General features: G+C 39.4%; 1 protein-coding gene across 1 annotated transcript in view; it reads right to left on the reverse strand.

Moving 5' to 3' along the window:
* Positions 1 to 17,986, reverse strand: part of SNTG1 (syntrophin gamma 1) — an 850,024-nt gene that overhangs the window by 623,945 nt on the left and 208,093 nt on the right. The gene's annotated exons all lie outside the window — the stretch shown is intronic.

Here is a 17,986-nt window from a genome sequence, read left to right on the forward strand (position 1 = left end):
CAATTGCATCCTGAGTTTATATTACACACATGTGGTTTTGCAAAACTTGATAATTCTTATTTTATCAGTCATACAATGAGCTCCAAAATATCTCCTTAACAAGGCTACTGCAAAAAGTTTTATATATAACATTTCCCAAAGTTATTTGTGAACTTTAAAGTGAAACAAAAATATTATAAATCTATGTGTTAACATTTGTTTATTTGACATACATTATATTACATATTTTACATATACTATAAATTTGTTATTTCTATGCCACTATGGTTTATGTGTCAATGGTCTCATAGCTAGGGAATAACTCCAAAATGTTTTGAACTCAGCAGTCTAGTTTTAGATCTATGACTGTTAAGAAAACCTGTAAATAATTTCTAAGCATACTTTTGAAACTCATCACTTTATGGGAGAAATTTAATATCCTCATTATTAGCAAAGCAAATAACAATTTGAGACTTTTCTTGTTCTAGTGTATTTTAAGATATAATTGTATTTGTGTTCTGATGGAAATGAATAAGTAGAATAGAGAGAGACGAATTGGTGATACTTGGATAAATAAGATAAAATTTCAGGAGGCAAGTTCTTATGCTGTTGAAGAAAGATGAGCTCTAATATAAAAGTGAAGAGATTTTGGCTAAGATAAGAGTAGGTACCTCTCATTCATAATAACAGGGGAATATGGGTAGAGATGTATGTAGTTTGGTATATTTACAGGTAACAGATAAACACCTTCTTATTACTTCTAGTAAAGTAAAAACAAGATCATTAGACATAATAACAGGGGGAAAGGTTTGCTGAAAGTTTGAGAAAGAATAAAAATACAAATAGTCATGCCAGACAAATAATTAATGACAAGTAATGTGTATGACCTGACTGAGGTTTGGATTCAAAATTTAAAAGTGGATTCATCAGCATAACTGTATGTTTTCTTTTAGTCATATTCTGCTACTTAGGTAAGCAGATAGAGATATATTTAACTCTGCTTAAGGTTTTCCCAGATAAGTATTAGAAAAAGGAAAAAAGGCAAAAGGAGTTTGAGGATGTTATGATAATTATGGTAGTGATTATACTGATGTATCATTTAATCTATGTTGTATAAGTAGGGCATGAGTAATAAAAGGTATAGACACTGATGGACTAGAAGTCCTTTAAAAAAATACTCTGGGTAGAATAACTAGACTAAGTAAATTGAAAAGATGGGATATAGAGTTAGAAAAAAAAAAAGCACTAAGATTTTGTTGACTGTACAGTAAAAGGCAATAATTCAATAATAACCAAATAGAATTGGATGATTGTAGAACAGAAAAATAATAGAAAGAAAAGAAGTGTATAATGGAAAGGCTGTAGTGTTGAATCTTCTACATGAATACTGAAGCATAATAACTGCATAAATAATTAAAAGAAACACCATTAGTCAGATATAAACTCTTCACCATATGAGCAAGAGTGACCAAGTGTAAGTAAATGATGTCAGCAAGTATGATATGAGCAAAAAAATCTGGTGGAATGCTTTACAGAGGAGCAGCACACCCTGGCTGGCATGGCTCAGTGAATTGAGCACCAGACTGAGAACTAGAGGGTCACCAGTTCAATTCCCTGTCAGGGCACATGCCTGGATTGCAGGCCAGGTCCTCAGTTGGGGGCCTGTGAGAGGCAACCACACGTTTCTCTCCCTCACTTTCTCTCTCCCTCCCCTCTCTCTAAAAATAAATAAAATCTTAAAAAAAAAAAAAAAAGAAATGCAACAGCAGTTTATGAGGAACAAAACAGAAGATTTGGATAAACATTAAGCAAAAAGGAGCAAGGTAAACACATGTGCACTTTTCCATTTCGTCATTCTTGAATTGCAGAAGAGGCAGCCACATTTGAGAAGATTGGAGAGGTCACATGGCCCCCAGGGTATTTCAAAGTTTGAATTGGGACAAAAAAGGTGAGAGGAGTATTCAAATCACCTGATGGCAACAGATAAATCGTGCAGAGAATACTTGGAAGGTTCAGGAGAATCAGGAAAAGTTGGAAGACTGGGACAGGTTAGACATTACAACAAAGTGGGGCAAGCCATGAGATGCCTGTAAATGAAGTTTCTAAGGACAATACATGTGAGAAAAGAAGGGAGTAGAATGCATCCACTGGAGCTAGTTCCCCATTGTCAAAGCATGACTCATGGATTGCTGATTTCACAGCACTTCTGGAATCCTTGATGTCTCATCTTATTTGGAAATTTCCAGGAAGAAAAAAAAAAGATGAATGGTATGAGATGCAGATCTTCATATTCAAGATAGACAGAAAGTGGTTCACAGCCAGAAAACACTTAAAAAGTTGTTCAGAATATAAAGTCAGTCTTGAGCTCAAGGCTAGACTTTTTTTGCCTTTTACAATTGTGTTATTTTATCAATGATATAATTATGATAGACATGATACACAAAGCTAGAACTAAAGATCTTTTAAATAATTTTTATGTTTTTAATTATATTTGACATACGATATTATCTTAGTTGCAAGTGTACAACATAGTAATTGTTGTCGGCAGCCGTCCGTCTCGAGAGACGATGGCGTAGCTTCTTGAGAGTCTATCTGCACCGCCGAGAATGGCTGTGCAGTCCGATTCGGGAGTGACAATCCCTGCCGCACTTGGTACAGGTGAAGGCAGATGGCCGTTGTTGCTGCTGTTGACGCTGCTTCCGCCTCGATCTTTTCTGGACCGCCTCCTCGTTGCGCGCAGCCTCTGCACGTGACGTACCTTGCCTGACCGCGAGCCTCCAGGCTAGGCAGTCGTCTGCTTGAACTTCCCATGTGTTGAGATTGATGGAGCATTGTGTCATGTCCTTTTTGCAGATGTCTTTGAACCGCAGTTTTGGGCGCCCTGTCATCCTCTTGCCTTCTGCTAGCTCGCCGTAGAGGAGGTCTTTGGGGATACGGCCTGCATCCATTCTTTTGACATGGCCGAGCCACCTGAGGCGTCTCTCGCTAAGAACTGCATGCAAACTGCTCATATTGGCTCGCTTCAGCACCTCGGTGTTGGGGACCTTATCCTGCCAGGCGACATGCAGGACGCGTCGCAGGCACCTCATGTGGAAGCTGTTGAGTTTCCTTTCGTGCCTTGCGTAGGTGGTCCACGTCTCGCTGCCATAGAGGAGAGTGCTGAGTACGCAGGCTTGGTAGATGCGCAGTCTGGTTTTCTCAGTGAGGCTGGAATTGTTCCACGCTCGCCGGTTCAGTCTGGCCATAACTGTGGCTGCCCTGGCGATTCTCCGGTTGACCTCCAAGTCGACTGACAGAGAGCTCGAGATGGTGGACCCGAGGTAAGTGAAGTCGTTGACAACCTCCAGGGTGTATCCGTCGATGGTGATGCATGGGGGAGTCCCCGTGCCTTGAGCCATAACATTCGTCTTCGTCAGGCTGATGGCTAGTCCGAACTCCTTGCACAACATAGTAATTAGACATTTATATAAATGAAAAAGTGATCAGCCCAATGAAAATAACACCCTTCAGACTATGTAATATACAGTTATTACAATATTACAATATTATGAACTATATTTTTCATGCTATATCTTAAATTCTTGTGAGTATTTTTATAACTGGCAATTTGAACATCTTTTTACTCATTTCTCTCAACCCCTCTATAGTCAATTAATATTTGGCAGAGAAAGCAAGCACATACAATGGGCTAAAGATAGTTTATTCAATAAATTATGTTGGAAAAATTGGACAGACATGTGCAGAAAAATGAAACTAGACCACCTTCTTAAACACATGCAAGAATAAATTCAAAATAGCCCTGGCTTGTGTGGCTCAGTAAACTGAGTGTTGGCCTGTGAACCAAAGGGTCATAAGTTTGATTCCCAGTCAGGGCATATGCCTGGGTTACAGGCCAGGTTCCTGGTTGGGGATAAGCGAGAGGCAACCACACATTGATGTTTATTTCTCTTTCTTTCTCCCTTCCTTCCCCTCTATCTATAAATTAAAATAAAATAAAATAATAAATTCAAAATGGTTTAAAGATTTCAATGTTAGACCTGAAACCATAAAAATCTTAGAAGAAAACATAGGTAGTAAAATCTTGAACAATACTCATAGCAATATTTTTTTCTGATATATCTCCTCAGGCAAGGGAATCAAAAGAGAGGGGAAAAAAAAAGGACTAAATCAAACTAAAAACTTCTGCACAGTAAAGGAAACTATCATTAAAATACAAAGACAATCCACTGAATGGGATAACATATTTGCTGATACATCTGATAAGGGGTTTTTATCCAAAATTTATAAAGAACTTACAAAATTCAACATCAAAAAATATAAAACAAAACAAAACAAACAAAAAAACCAACCTAATTAAAAAATGGGCAAAGGACCTGAATAAACACTTTTCCAAAGAGGACACACAGTTGCCAATAGACATATGAAAAGATGTTCAATGTCACTAATCATCAGAGAAATGCAAATTAAAACCACAATAAGATATTACCTCACACTGGTCAGCATATCTCTAAGTCCCTGTTTTATTCATTCATTTATTTATTTTACTTTTCTCATATAAGTGAAATCATATGACATGTATCTTTCTCTGTTAAATACCATCTAGATCCATCCATATTTTTGCAGATGGTAAGATCTCGTTTTTTTATATGGCTAATTAACATTTCATTCTATATATGGACCATCTCATCTTCATCCATTCACACTCAATGGGCACTTAGGTTTCTTCCATATCTTTGCCATTGTAAAAAATGCTGCAATAAGCATTTGGATGCATATGCCTTTTCAAATTAGTGTTCTAGATTTCATCAGATGATTATGTAGAATTGGAATTTTGGAGTCCTTCTTTGTCTTTTGTTATAGGCTTTGTTTTAAAATCTATTTTGTCTCATGTAAGTATAACCCAACTTTGTTTTGTTTATTTTCATTTGCATGAAATATTTTTTCTTCCCTTTACTTTCAGTCTTTTGATCTGAAATGGGTCTCTTGTAGGATGGCATACGTATGGATCTTGTTTTCTTATCCATCCAGCCACCCTATGTCTTTTGTTTAGAGCATTTAATCCATTTACACTAACATATTGATTGATAGTTATGTAGTTATTGCCATTTTATTATTAATATTGCTTATACTTCCTTTTTTTCATCTTCTCAAAGAAAGCTCTTTAACATTTCTTATAATACCAGTTGGTGGTGATGAACTCCTTTAGCTTTTTCTTGTCTTGGAAGTTCTTTACCTGTCCTTCAATTCTAAATTATAGCCTGGCTGGGTAGAATGATCTTGGTTGTAAGTCCATGATTTTTAAAACTTTTAATATTTCTTGCCAATCCCATCTGGCCTGTATATTTTCTGTTGAGAAATCAGCTTATATTCTAATGGGAGCTCCTTGTAGGTAACTTACTGCTTTTCTCTTGCTGCTTTTAGGATTCTCTATTTGCCTTTGCCTTTGATATTTTAATTACAATGTATTTTAGTGCAGGCCTCTTTGGGTTCATCTTGTTTGGAATTCTGCACTTCCTGAACTTGCTTGGGAATCTTTGTGGCATTATTTCTTCAAATAGCTTCTCAATCCTTTGTTCTCTCTTTCCTTCTTCTGGTACTCCTATGATGAAAATGTTGGTATGCTTGAAGTTGTCCCAAAGGTTCTCTCTGAGACCATCAGTTGTTCCCCTAAGTTCATTGACCATTCTATAACCAGTGTTTTGAATTCGGTATATGGTAGATTGCTTGTCTCCATTTCGTTTAGTCCCTTTTCTGGAGTTTTGTTCTGTGATTTCATTTGGGATATTTTTCTTTATCTCCACATTTTGGCTGCCTCCCTGTGTTTGTTTCTGTGTATTAGGTAGAGCCACTACATCTCCTAGTCTTGGTAGATAGTAGCCTAGGACATCCTGTGGGGTTAGTAACATAGTCTTCCTGGTCACTTGAGCCAGGTGCATTAGGTGTGTCCCTTGTCTGGGTTGTGTGAGTATGCCTCTTGTAATTGACCACTGATTTCTTTTGGCACGGCAATTGGAGAGAATGACCCTTAAGCTGACTGGCTGGAAGGACAAGTCATGAGTACAGTGGAGTAGCTGTTGTGCAGGAATTTATCCCACTGAGTAAGATTTACAGGACTCAGGGGCCTGCTAATGAACATTTTGGTTTGTCATTTGTAGAATTGGTTGGGTGGTCTATGTTGTGGTCTGAAGCTGGTCACTAGGTACATTGATTCTGGAGCCTCTTGAGAGGGGTTTTGGGTGGACAAAGATCAGTCATTGTCTGGTATAAGCTACAAAGTGACCCTCAGATAGTTGTCACTTGCACTGGACTTAGAGGGTAAGCTGCATACTGTGGTTGGCTGACGTTATTGTCAATCTTTAGGCTGCTTAGCAAGATGCACTAGGCATTCTGAGACACATCCTTCTTGTTTGGGGTTATAAAACTTTAAGAGATTTTAGGAAAGTCCACAACACAAACCAAGACATGCCATTTGTATAGAAATACTACTGGAAGAATTTTGTGTGGGCTCTCAAGGTGGGTGAAGCAAGGTCTAAGAGAATCACCATGGCAGGATGAACAGTGCCTTCCTTTTCCTGCACCGTGGGGAGTGAAGGACTTAACAAAGGAACAATTACTTCTGATAGCAATTTTTTTCTGGGAGAAAACTGACTCTCCAGCCCTCACCCTGAAGCCATACAATTCAGTTTCTTCTCTGCATGTCCCTGGTGCATTTTTTTTTTTGAGCTGTTGCCATCAGCAAATAAGTCTCTGGGTGGGCCCTTTAAGAGGAAAGCCTGGGTCTCTAGAAGCCCTCTGTCTTACTGAGCCACAAACCCTGCTGGTTTTTACAGCTAAAAATTATGCAAACTTCATTCCTCCACAATGAAACCCTTAGCTAGGGAGCATGGTTCAGGGTTCCTCTGCAGTGAAGATATCCCTCTGGATTTTTAACTGCCACATGGTGGTGTGGGACCAACTCATTGCATGTCTTCACCTATCCTATCAGTCTTGATGTGGCTTCTTCTGTATATCCTTAATTATAGGACTTGTGTTCAGTTAGATTTCAGATGATTATAAATGGTGGTTGTTGTGTAGTTTAGTTGTAATTTTCATGTGGTCCTAGGAGAAGGCAAGCACAGTGTTTACCTATGTCACTCTCTTAACCGGAAATAAATATGTTCTATTGGTGCAGCCAGTGACTCTAACATTTCAAACATGCCTGAAAACACTGGGAATTTGATTAACAATTTTGGTAGCAAATAGCCCAACAGAAGATGCATCCTATGGATAGGGCACTATGTAACACAAAATGGGGACAGGCCATAAAAAGACCAACCAAAGTGCAAGATTGGATGCCTCAAACATCCTCAAGGCATAGAAAAGCAGTAACAGCATTAAATTTACTTGTTCAAATATTAAGTATTTATATTACAGTAATTTTGTTCTGGCAATAAGATGTCCAGAAAGAGAGTTGTCCTCTAGTCAAGTTTGGAGGTCAGCAAGCACAAAGTAGAGGCAGGCAGTCCAGCTGGGGCATCTGCTCACACAATAGATATCCAGTTTGCTTTTGCTCATGGGGCTATTTTCCACTAAAATGTGAAACCAGTCTAGCTTTAAGTGTGGTCAAATATCAGCATGAATAACACATGGGAAACACAAATAAAGTTCTACAGGTCAGGTGAGAGACTATAAAATCCACGAAAAGTGGATGCTGAGACATGTATTTGGTTTTAAAATATTTCTTACATGCAAAGTATCAGAAAACAGGCAATATGAGTAAGTTATGTGTTTTAATACTGTTTACTATTCCTCTTCTTTATTCATCCCCTCAAAAAACAATATCAACTGAAAAATATTGCTTCTCCACAAAGTATGTTAAATTCTTTAAAAAACAATACTAGGGCAAAAATATTTACCTAAGAAGAGATAAAAATGTTTGAAATACATCCAGATATATTTTTAATAAAAATATTTATTTTTTGTGATGGTAGGAGAAGGTGTTCTAAGTATTAAAACAGACACCTTCAAGTGAAATGTCATTACTTTCCTTACAACTGCTTTCTTCTTTTTCTCCACTTAAATGTAACTTTTCTTGGGATTCTGTCAGGGTTTACAATATATGACACTTAACACAATGGTGAAGTAAAAACATACTAGGCTACATGTGATACTGAGAAACTGTAACTAGGTAATAACGTTGCCATTTATGACCAGCACAGTATAATTTGGGTAGTATCTACCTCAATAGTTTGCTCTCTGTCTCTGTTTACTTAATTTTTTCACAAGGGATTCAAAACGAAAGGCTGAGAAACCAATGAATCACATGGTTAGGAAACATAAATGTTCATCAACTTTAAAGGGTTGAGGGAATGAGGAATAAATTTAGAGGTAAGGAAAGGCAGTGATAGAGAGAACAGTTTCCCTAGATCACCCACCTCTGTTTCAATTTTGTTAAAAAATGTTATTTTCCTCTCCCTGTTATTCTATGGTAATTAAATGAGGAAAAGTTATAACTATTAAAAAAGGCCTAATTATGAGTGGACTCCTGCTCAAGATGGAGGTGTAGAAAGACACACTGCATATCCCTCCACAACTAAGAAGGAACACAACTACCTCAAAACTAGAAACAACCAGAAGTTCCAGAAAATCAAGCTGCATGGAAGTCCAACAAACAAAAATATAAAGAAGAAATACTCATCCAGACAGGTAGTAGGAGCAGAGCCTGGGCAGAGAGGATACGATGTGGTGGTGGCAGCAGATGAGGCAGCAGCAGTAGCAGGCCAGCAGGAAACATAGTCACATGTTTTAAAAAGTCGGAAGGGACACCTGAGGAGTGTTCCCAGGCCTGGCCAGGCCTCACAGCTCATGGTTCCAGCGCTGGGGAAAATAAGAGTCTCATTGCTTCTCACTGTGCAAACTAGTGGGGGTTGTGGGGGAGGAAGAAACTGCTGGTTTCTCAGCAGCGTCTGCTTGTTGGAAGGACCTCCATGGTCCTAGAACATCCACAGACCCATCCACTCTTGGAATGATGGCTAGGGCAACAGCTAGAGAGGTGCCAGTCCCATACAGAGGTGTGAGAGGTACCTGGAAGAAGGGCAAGTCCTGAGTGGGTAGCATTGTTCCCTCTCAGACCCCTCCCTAACACACAGCACCACAGCATGGTGAAACAGGTTGCCCTGTACTGATGAATACCTAAGTTTCCACCCCTTACAATGTAACAGGAGCAACAGCTTACTTAAGACAGAGAGGCAAACAAACAGAGGACCCTGTCAAGATGAGGAGACAGAGAAGTATGGCCCAAGAAAAAGAATGAATCAAGGTTCTAGTTCAAGAACTAAGCGACAAGGAGATAGCCAGCCTAATAGACAAGGAGATAGCCAACCTAACAGATGCAGAGTTCAAAACACAGGTGATAAAGATGTTCACAACTTCACAGATATGCCTGAGTATGGCAAACACATAAGGGAAGAAGTGAAGACTATGTTAATTGAAACAAAGAAAAATCCACACAAAACCGATGGTGAAGGGAATAAAACCGGAGTACAAATTAATGATTTGGAACATAAGGAAGAATAAAAAACAGTCAACCAGTACAGAATGAGGAAATAAGGACTGAAAAAAAATGAGGAAAGGCATAGGAACCTCTAGGACAACTTTAAACGTGCCAATATCTGAATCATAGGGGGCCAGAAAGAGAAGAGGAAGGGCAAGAAATTGAAAGCTTATGTAAAAAAATAATGAAGAAAAACTTCTCAAATTTGGCAAAGAAATAGATATACAAATCCAGGAGCTCAGAGAATCACAAACAAGCTAGACCCAAAAAGGATCACACCAAGACACATTATAATTAAAATGCCAAAGTTTCAAGATAAAGAGAAAATCTTAAAAGTAGCAAGAGAAAAGCAGAGAGTTACTTACAAAGAGATTCTTATAAGACTGTCAGCTGATTTCTCAAAGAAACTTTGAAGGCAAAAAGGGACTAGCAAGAAGTAGTGAAGGTGATGAAAAGCAAGGAACTACAACCAAGATTACTCTATCCAGCAAAGCTATCATTTTTAATGGAAGGGCAGATGAAGTGCTTCCCAGACAAGGTAATGCTAAAAGAGTTAATCATCACCAAGCCATTACCGTATGAAATGTTAAAGGGGCTTTTTTTTTATTTAATTTTTTCATTTTTCAATTACAGTTGTCCTATTTTCCCTCCATTGCTCCCCCCCAGGCCACCCCTTCTCCCACAATCATATCCCTCCCCGTTGTCCATGTCCATGTGTCCTCCATACACATTCCTTGACTAAACCCTTCCCTCACTTATCTCCCTTCTCTCCATCCCCCTTCCCCCTATTGGCTGTTATTCTGCTCCTTGTCCTATTTAGTTCATTTATTTATGTTGTTCTTTAGTTTCCTGTATTAGCCAATATCATATGGTATTTTTCTTCCTTTGTCTGGTTTATTTCACTAAGCATAATTCTCTCTAGTTCCATCCATGCCATCGCAAATGACAGGAGTTCCTTCTTTCTCTGTGCCGCATAGTATTCCATTGTGTAAATGTACAACAGTTTTTTGATCCACTCATCTACAGATCGGCACTTAGGCTGTTTCCAGCACTTAGCTATTGTAAACAAGGCTGCTATGAACATAAGGGTGCATAAGTTCTTTTGAATTAGGGTTTTAGAATTTTAGGGGTTATAATCCTAGCAGTAGAATCACTGGTTTAAAAGGCAGTTCCATTTTTAGTTTAAAGGGACTTCTTTAAGAAAAATAAGATCAAAACTATGAACATTAAAATGACAACAAACTTACAACTATCAACAACTGAATCTAAAAAACAGAAACAAAATCTAACTAAGCAAACCAGAATAAGAACAGAGTCATGGGTATGGGGATCACTTGGAGGGTTATCAGCTGGGAGAGGGAAGGGGGAGAAATGGGGAATAGGTGCAAGACTTAAGAAGCATAATTGATTGGTACAAAATAGACAGGGATGTTAAGAATAATATAGAAAACGGTGAAGCCAAGGAACTTATAAGCATGACCTATGGACATGAACTAAGTAGGGTGGGACTGCAGAGGGGATTGGGGTGCTGGGTGAAGGGGAGTAAAGGGAATAAAAATTGGGATATGGTAACAATATAATCAATAAAATATACTACAGAAAAGAGGCCTAACTATGAAAAATATTTTAAAATCTTGGATGTAACCCAGAAATTTTGGTGCACTAGAATGTTTTCTTGTTGCTCCTAAGAAACTAAGCAATAGAATTTTCTGTTTGTTCAAATAATCATAATACAGTGTTCGATTTAACGATGAGGAAAAAGCTACCTAGATATGGATGGGTAGAGATCAGGATTAGTTGAGGAAAGAACAGTTGATGTATGAACAAACCATCCCTATCTGGGTGTTACTATGACAAATTTAGCACATTATGTTTTTCATATGTAAAAGAATATTTGCTAACAATAACAAATATAGACCTAATTGTTTGTAATCCTAAATGTCTCTGAACCTTGCCATAACCCTTGAGAACCCAATCAAGATAATCTAATAATAAACTTTCTGCAACAATGCATTAATTCTTAAAACTCTGTGATTTTACAGCACACAGATTTACAACTAAAAATTTCTTGTTATTTAAATATTGCAATTAAATATGACTTAAAACAACAATATTTACACAATATATTTTTAAGTGTTAGCATTTATTTAAACATAATAGATGACAATGAGTTTCAAGATTCTCACTAAACCAACAGTTCTCAACCTGTGGGTCGCGACCCCTTTGGGGGTTGAACGACCCTTTCACAAGGGTTGTCTAAGACCATCGGAAAACACATATATAATTATATATTATTTTTGTGATTAATCACTATGCTTTTTAAAAATAATTTATTTATTTGTTTATTTATTTTATTTTTAGAGAGGGAGAAAGTGAGGGAGAGAAACAACACTGTGTGGTTGCCTCTCACTCGCGCCCCCAACTGGTGACCTGATGTGCAACCTAGTAATGTGCCCTGACTGGGAATCGAACTAGCGACACTTGGCTCGCAGGCCGACGTTCAATCCACTGAGCCACAGCAGCCAGGGCTCGCTATGCTTTAATTATGTTCAATTTGTAACAATGAAAATACATCCTGCGAGAGGGAAACAAGATGTCACAGGAGTAAGTGGAAGCTACACTAACTTCCTCCTAGAACTAGTCTGGATTTACAATGTAATTTTGGAGAAATCATCTGGAATAACCAACCGAACACCAGCTGGAGAGAAGTCTTATAACCACGGAGAGACAGAAAAGGCCACTACATCACAACGTGACTGGTAGGGAGTGCGGAGACGTGGAAGGGCTGGCTGGGCTCACACTGGTGGCAGCTGAAGGGACTGAGAAACAGCTCAGCATCTGGGGATTCCCCCTGAGAAAGGCAGGGTCTAAACCCCCAGCCGAGCTTCCCAGCCTACAGCAACAGAGTGGAGAGTAAAATAGTATCCAGCTGTGAAAAGCAAAAGCCACAGGGTTTCTTGCTAGCCAGAGAGAAACAGCTGGAGAAAAAGAGCTCTTAAGCGGATCACATACAAAAATATTTTGGCTTTCACTTACCCTGGGCTCGAGCAGAGGGAAGGCAGAGAGGACTGGAAATGCTTGGGGAGAGTTTGGTGTGGTGGCTTTGAGGAGAGAGCTGGGGAAGCGGCCGGCCCGGTCCCAGTGCTGACTCATCCCCACACTGCAGGCACACCATTCCCGGCCAAATGGCGTCAGCCTGAGGGGAAGCAAAGGCCCTGCCTACAGGAATTAAGCTGCCACACCCACGATCCTTAAACCTGACAGCTAATCACAGATTGAATAGATTAACAACTAAAGAAGCAAGACAAAGGCAGTAGATCTCTGGAAGTCTCCAACAGGCTGCCTAGGCCCAGAATGGTACAGGATCTGACGCCACCAGGGGCAGATCCAGGAAGTGCAGATCATTCTAAGAAGCACCAACAAACAATAGGAGTCACAAAAATGGGGAGACAGAGAAACAACCCCCCATCGAAAGGAAAGGTAGAGTCCCCAAAAAGAGTGCTAAATGAAATAGAGGGGAGCCAACTATCAGATATGGAATTGAAAGCATGGATTATGGAGAAGCTCAATGAGCTCAGCGGAAACTACAAAGAACTCCAGAAAAACTACAGTGAACTCCAGAAGAACTATAAGGAACTTACTGAGAATTATACCAGCATCAAAAAGGACATGGAAGCTATCAATAAGAGCCAGGAGGAAATGAAGAATACGATCTCTGAATTGAAGAACACAGTAGAAGGAATTAAAAACAGGCTAGAGGAAGCAGAAGATCGGATCAGCGAGCTGGAGGACAATGTAGACAAACACTCAGAGACAGTGCAACAAAATGAAAAAAGACTGAACAAGACTGAAGAGGCTCTAAGAGAGCTGCAGGACAACAGGAAATGTAATAATATCCATATCATAGGAATTCCAGAAGGAGAAGAAGAAGAGCAAGGGATAGAAAACCTCTTTGAAAAACTAATGACAGAAAACTTCCCTAACATGAGGAGAGAAAGAATCATGCAAGTCCAGGAAGCACAGAGGGTCCCAATGAAGATGAACCCCAACAGTCCCACTTCAAGACACATCATAATTAAAATGGAAACATTCAAAGACAAAGAGAGAATCCTAAAATCAGCAAGAGAGAAACAACTAATAACATACAAGGGAGCTCCAATAAGGCTATCATCAGATTTCTCAGCAGAAACACTACAAGCCAGAAGGGAATGGCAAAAAATATTCCAAGCAATGAAAAACAAAGACCTACAACCAAGAATACTCTACCCAGCAAGGCTCTCATTCAAAATGGAAGGTGAAATAAGGAGTTTCCAAGACAAAAGAAGGCTAAAAGAATACATCTCCACCAAACCAGCATTGCAAGAGATGCTTAAGGGTCTGCTTTAAGAAGATGAAGAAACAGAGAGAGACAGAGAGGAACACGAGTATAAAGGGGGAAAATGACAATGAATAAGTACTGAAAGAAAGAAGGAACTTCTACCATTTGCAACAACATGATTGGAACTAGAGAGAATTATGCTTAGCGAAATAAGCCAGGCAACAAAAGAAAATTACCTTATGCTATCACCTGTTACAGGAAACTAATGAACAACACAAACAGATGAGCAAAATTGAATCAGAGGTATGTAAACAAGGAATAAACTAACAGTAACAAAGGGGGAGATGGGAGGGAGAGAAGGGGTAAGAAGGGGAAGGGTCTAGTCAAAGAACATGTATAAATGACCCATGGACATGGACAACTGGGTTGAGACTGACTGTGGAAGAAGGGGGGGCAGGGTACAGGGAAGCAAGAAGGGGAAAAAAGTGAGACAACTGTAATGAAAAACAGAAAATTTTTTAGTGGGGGGAAAAATAAAAATATAAAGAATAGAAATGCAAGTTCAGTGAATATTAGAAGGACAAGGATTTTCCTTCACACTGTATATTTTTCTCCCTATCTGATCCCTCCAGAATTTGGCATTCTGAAGAAGTAAGTAATGACCTAACTTTCTTTGCATAAAACTAATAAGACCAGTTGTTAATAGAGGTTTGTTTTTTTTTTTTCTTTTTTAACTAAGACTTTGAATGGAATGTCATGCCTAAAGGAGACAGGCTTGGGCTTTGGTTGTTACCAAAAAGCCCTGAGCAACTGGGACTGACTTTCAAAGGTAATAAAAGTCCACGAGATAAAAGGCTTGGTACCTTGGATGGATGAGTGGTCCATAGCAATCTTTCCAGGGAAGGAATGAAGGCTGTTTTCCTGAAAGATGGCTAGAAGGGACCTTAAGGCACAATGGAAAACCAGGAGGACCTGGAGAAGGCAGGTGTTTACAGGCAAGGCTGAATGCCAGGTATGTGGATCTGCTTCTGGGCCTTGAAGGGGAGACTGAAGGTCACCCTAAATGTTCCTTGCGTAAGTTCCAGCAAAGCAGAACTAAAGATCATAAGTGATCATTTGCTGCTCTTGTTATGTTTATGCAAATGAACAGGATAATTTAAAAATGGACTTAATGCAGTCCCTTTAATGACAAGGAGGGTAATCTTAGGGAGAAAAATCACGATTCAAAGAAGATCACAATGCCCAGTGGTAGACTATAAAGTAGTGCAACTAACCGTCTTTAAAGTTTTTTTTCATTTAAAATTTGTTTTCATTTGAAAGTTAAACTATGTCTGTGGCATTATCAAAGATGTTTAATTTACAGGCAAGAAGAATGTCAAATGCCCTGCAACTGGGTGTCTTTCCGATAAGACAGTCTTACAGATTTAGAGACTTGTATGTGGGTTATGTTACATAAATTAACATGTGTTTTCTGTTTTCAAAGGGCATAAGCCTACGATCTCATTACCTGAGTGATTGTTTGTACGTATAGGCCTCACTTAATCCTGTCTGCATCACTGCCTCCTGAGACTCAATGGTTTGGCTGAACTAAGTGGCTGGCTTGGTGAAGAATGGGATGGTCTGTGGGCTTCACTTTAAAACTGGTTTCTCTTTTCTATCCTAATGGCTTGGGCAGAAAGAGCCCAGAGGCCTGAGATGGGGGAAACCTAAAATATTTCCCTCAGTCCAAACTAAGTATAATGGGCAAAAGGGTTTTGGACAGGTGAGATGTACCTGGCATACCTTCCTCCAAAGAAGCCCTTCTTTTCCCTAATGTGGGACATTGAAAAATTAATACTTGTCTTTTGTCATCTAGTGGTTACAGATTGAATGATGTCCTTTAACCCTGTTGCCCCCAGAATACAACAAGGATGCCAGCCTGTCAAACCAAGCATGCCGTTGTCCAGAGACAGCCAACCAACCTGGAGTCTGCACGATCCTTCCCCTTGTGGGAAGGCCACCCTCCCCTCCACACCCCCACTCTTATTTGGGATTTCTTGACCCAAGGGTAGGTAGGACGACGACCATGTCCAGCTTGAAGCAGCTAGAGAAACTCGAGATCTTCGTCCATTGTCCTTTATAAGATTGTAAAGGGTCTTAAGTCTGAGAGGGAGGGATTGTTATTTTTTATTGTTAAAATATTTAACTAATTAATTAATTATTTTTTAAAAAGAAGAAGAAGAATATATGAAAGGGTGAGGCGGGAGAGCTTGTATGTATGACCCATGGGCATGGACTTGGAGAGGGGATTGTTGGGGAGGGGGGTGCTGGGTGGAGGGTGCTGGGCGGAGGGGAGCAAAGGGGAAAAATTGGAACTATTGTAACAATATGATCAATAAAATATACTTAAAAAAAGAAAATACATCCTGCGTATCAGATATTTACATTATGATTCATAACAGTAGCAAAATTATAGTTATGAAGTAGCAACAAAAATACTTTTATGGTTGAGGGTCACCACAACATGAGGAACTGTATTAAAGGGTCATGGCATTAGGAAGGTTGAGCACCACTGCACTAAACCTACATTAGAAATCCTTGTACTCCCAGAAAATAAAAACTCAAAAATACTCTAACACTTATTAGGAAAATAGATTGAGCCATTTCTTTTTCTTTATTTTTTAAATATGTTTTATTGATTATGCTGTTACAGTTGTCCCCCCTTCTTTTTCCTCTTCTCTCCTCCACCCAATGAACCCCCTCCCTCCAAGTGCCCCACCCCTTAGTCCATGCCCATTGATTGTGCATATAGTTCTTTGCAATATCTTCTTGTCTACCCCGCTCCCTCCTACTATGCTTCTTAATTCCTGTATCATCTCCCTCCCTTTCCCCCCTTCCCCTCTGACCTCCCCACAATATGTTCCCCATACCTATAATTCTTTTCCCACTCTCGTTGCCTACTTAGTCTGCCTTTGTTCTGGTTCCCTACCTTCTGTTATTGGTTGTTGTGATACAGTTTTCATTTTAATGTTCATAGTTGTAATTCTCCTTCTCCTAAACAAGTCACTTTAACATCTCATATAACAGTGGTTTGGATCTAATGAACTCCTTCAGTTTTACTTTGTCCTGGAAGCACTTTCTCTACCTTTCTATTCTGAATAAGAGATTCACTGGATAGAGTAATCGTGGTTGTAGGTTTTTTATTTTCATTACTTTGAATATTTGTTGCCAGTCCCTTCTTGCCTGCAGAGTCTTCTTTGAGAAATCAGCTGATAGTCTAATTGGGACCCCTTTATACATAATTCTCTTCTCTCTTGCTGCCTTTAAGATTCTCTCTTTATCTTTAATTTTTGACATTTTGATTATAATGTGTCTTGGTGTGGTTCTCCCTGGGTCCAGTTGTTTTGGAACTCTCTGTGCTTCCTGGATCTGTAAGTCTATTTCCTTCCCCAAGTTTGAGAAGTTCTGCTTCATTATTTTTTCACATAATTTTTCAATTTCTAGTTCTTCCTCTTCGCTTTCTGGAAAACCTATAATTCAGATGTTCACTCGCTTATAGTTGTCCCAGACATTTCTGAGCTTATCCTCATTTTCCTCACTTTTTGTTTCCTCTTTCTGCACTGGTTGACTGTTCCTTCCCTATGTTCCGATTTGTGAATTTGATCCCTGGTTGTCCTTCCCTCACCACTTGTTTCATATGTGTTTTTGTTCATTTCAGCAGGACTAGCCTTCATTACTTCCCTGTCTTGATTAAGTATCACTGTATTTCTGTAAGATGTCTTAAAACTATAGCTCTGAATTGAGACTCAGAAACATTATCTATCTGTTCGTCCATTAATTCGTGTTTTACTTTATGGTCAGCTGTGTCACCGGGATCTCTATCATTATCCCTGACATCCTGGCAGGTGTGTTTACCTTTCCTTCTTTGGCAGGGCCATCAAACCTCCTATGCTATAGGGGGTGGAGCCCCATGTACTCATCACTACTGAGCAACACTTCTCACCACACTGTGGTGCTTTATGTAGGGGTGGGAGTCCAAGATGAATTCCTGCCATTCTCTCTCCACTGAGAGACCAGGAGTCTTCTCCTCCTTCCCCATGCTCTCAGAGCCTCACAGTCTGAGGCAATGGGGGTCTGCCTTCCCCAGCATTGGAATCACAAGCTTACGGGTCTGGACT

This window comes from Furipterus horrens, unplaced genomic scaffold (genome assembly GCF_987537825.1).
Source record: "Furipterus horrens unplaced genomic scaffold, mFurHor1.1.pri manual_scaffold_7, whole genome shotgun sequence".
In the NCBI taxonomy this organism is placed as follows: Eukaryota; Metazoa; Chordata; class Mammalia; order Chiroptera; family Furipteridae; genus Furipterus; species Furipterus horrens.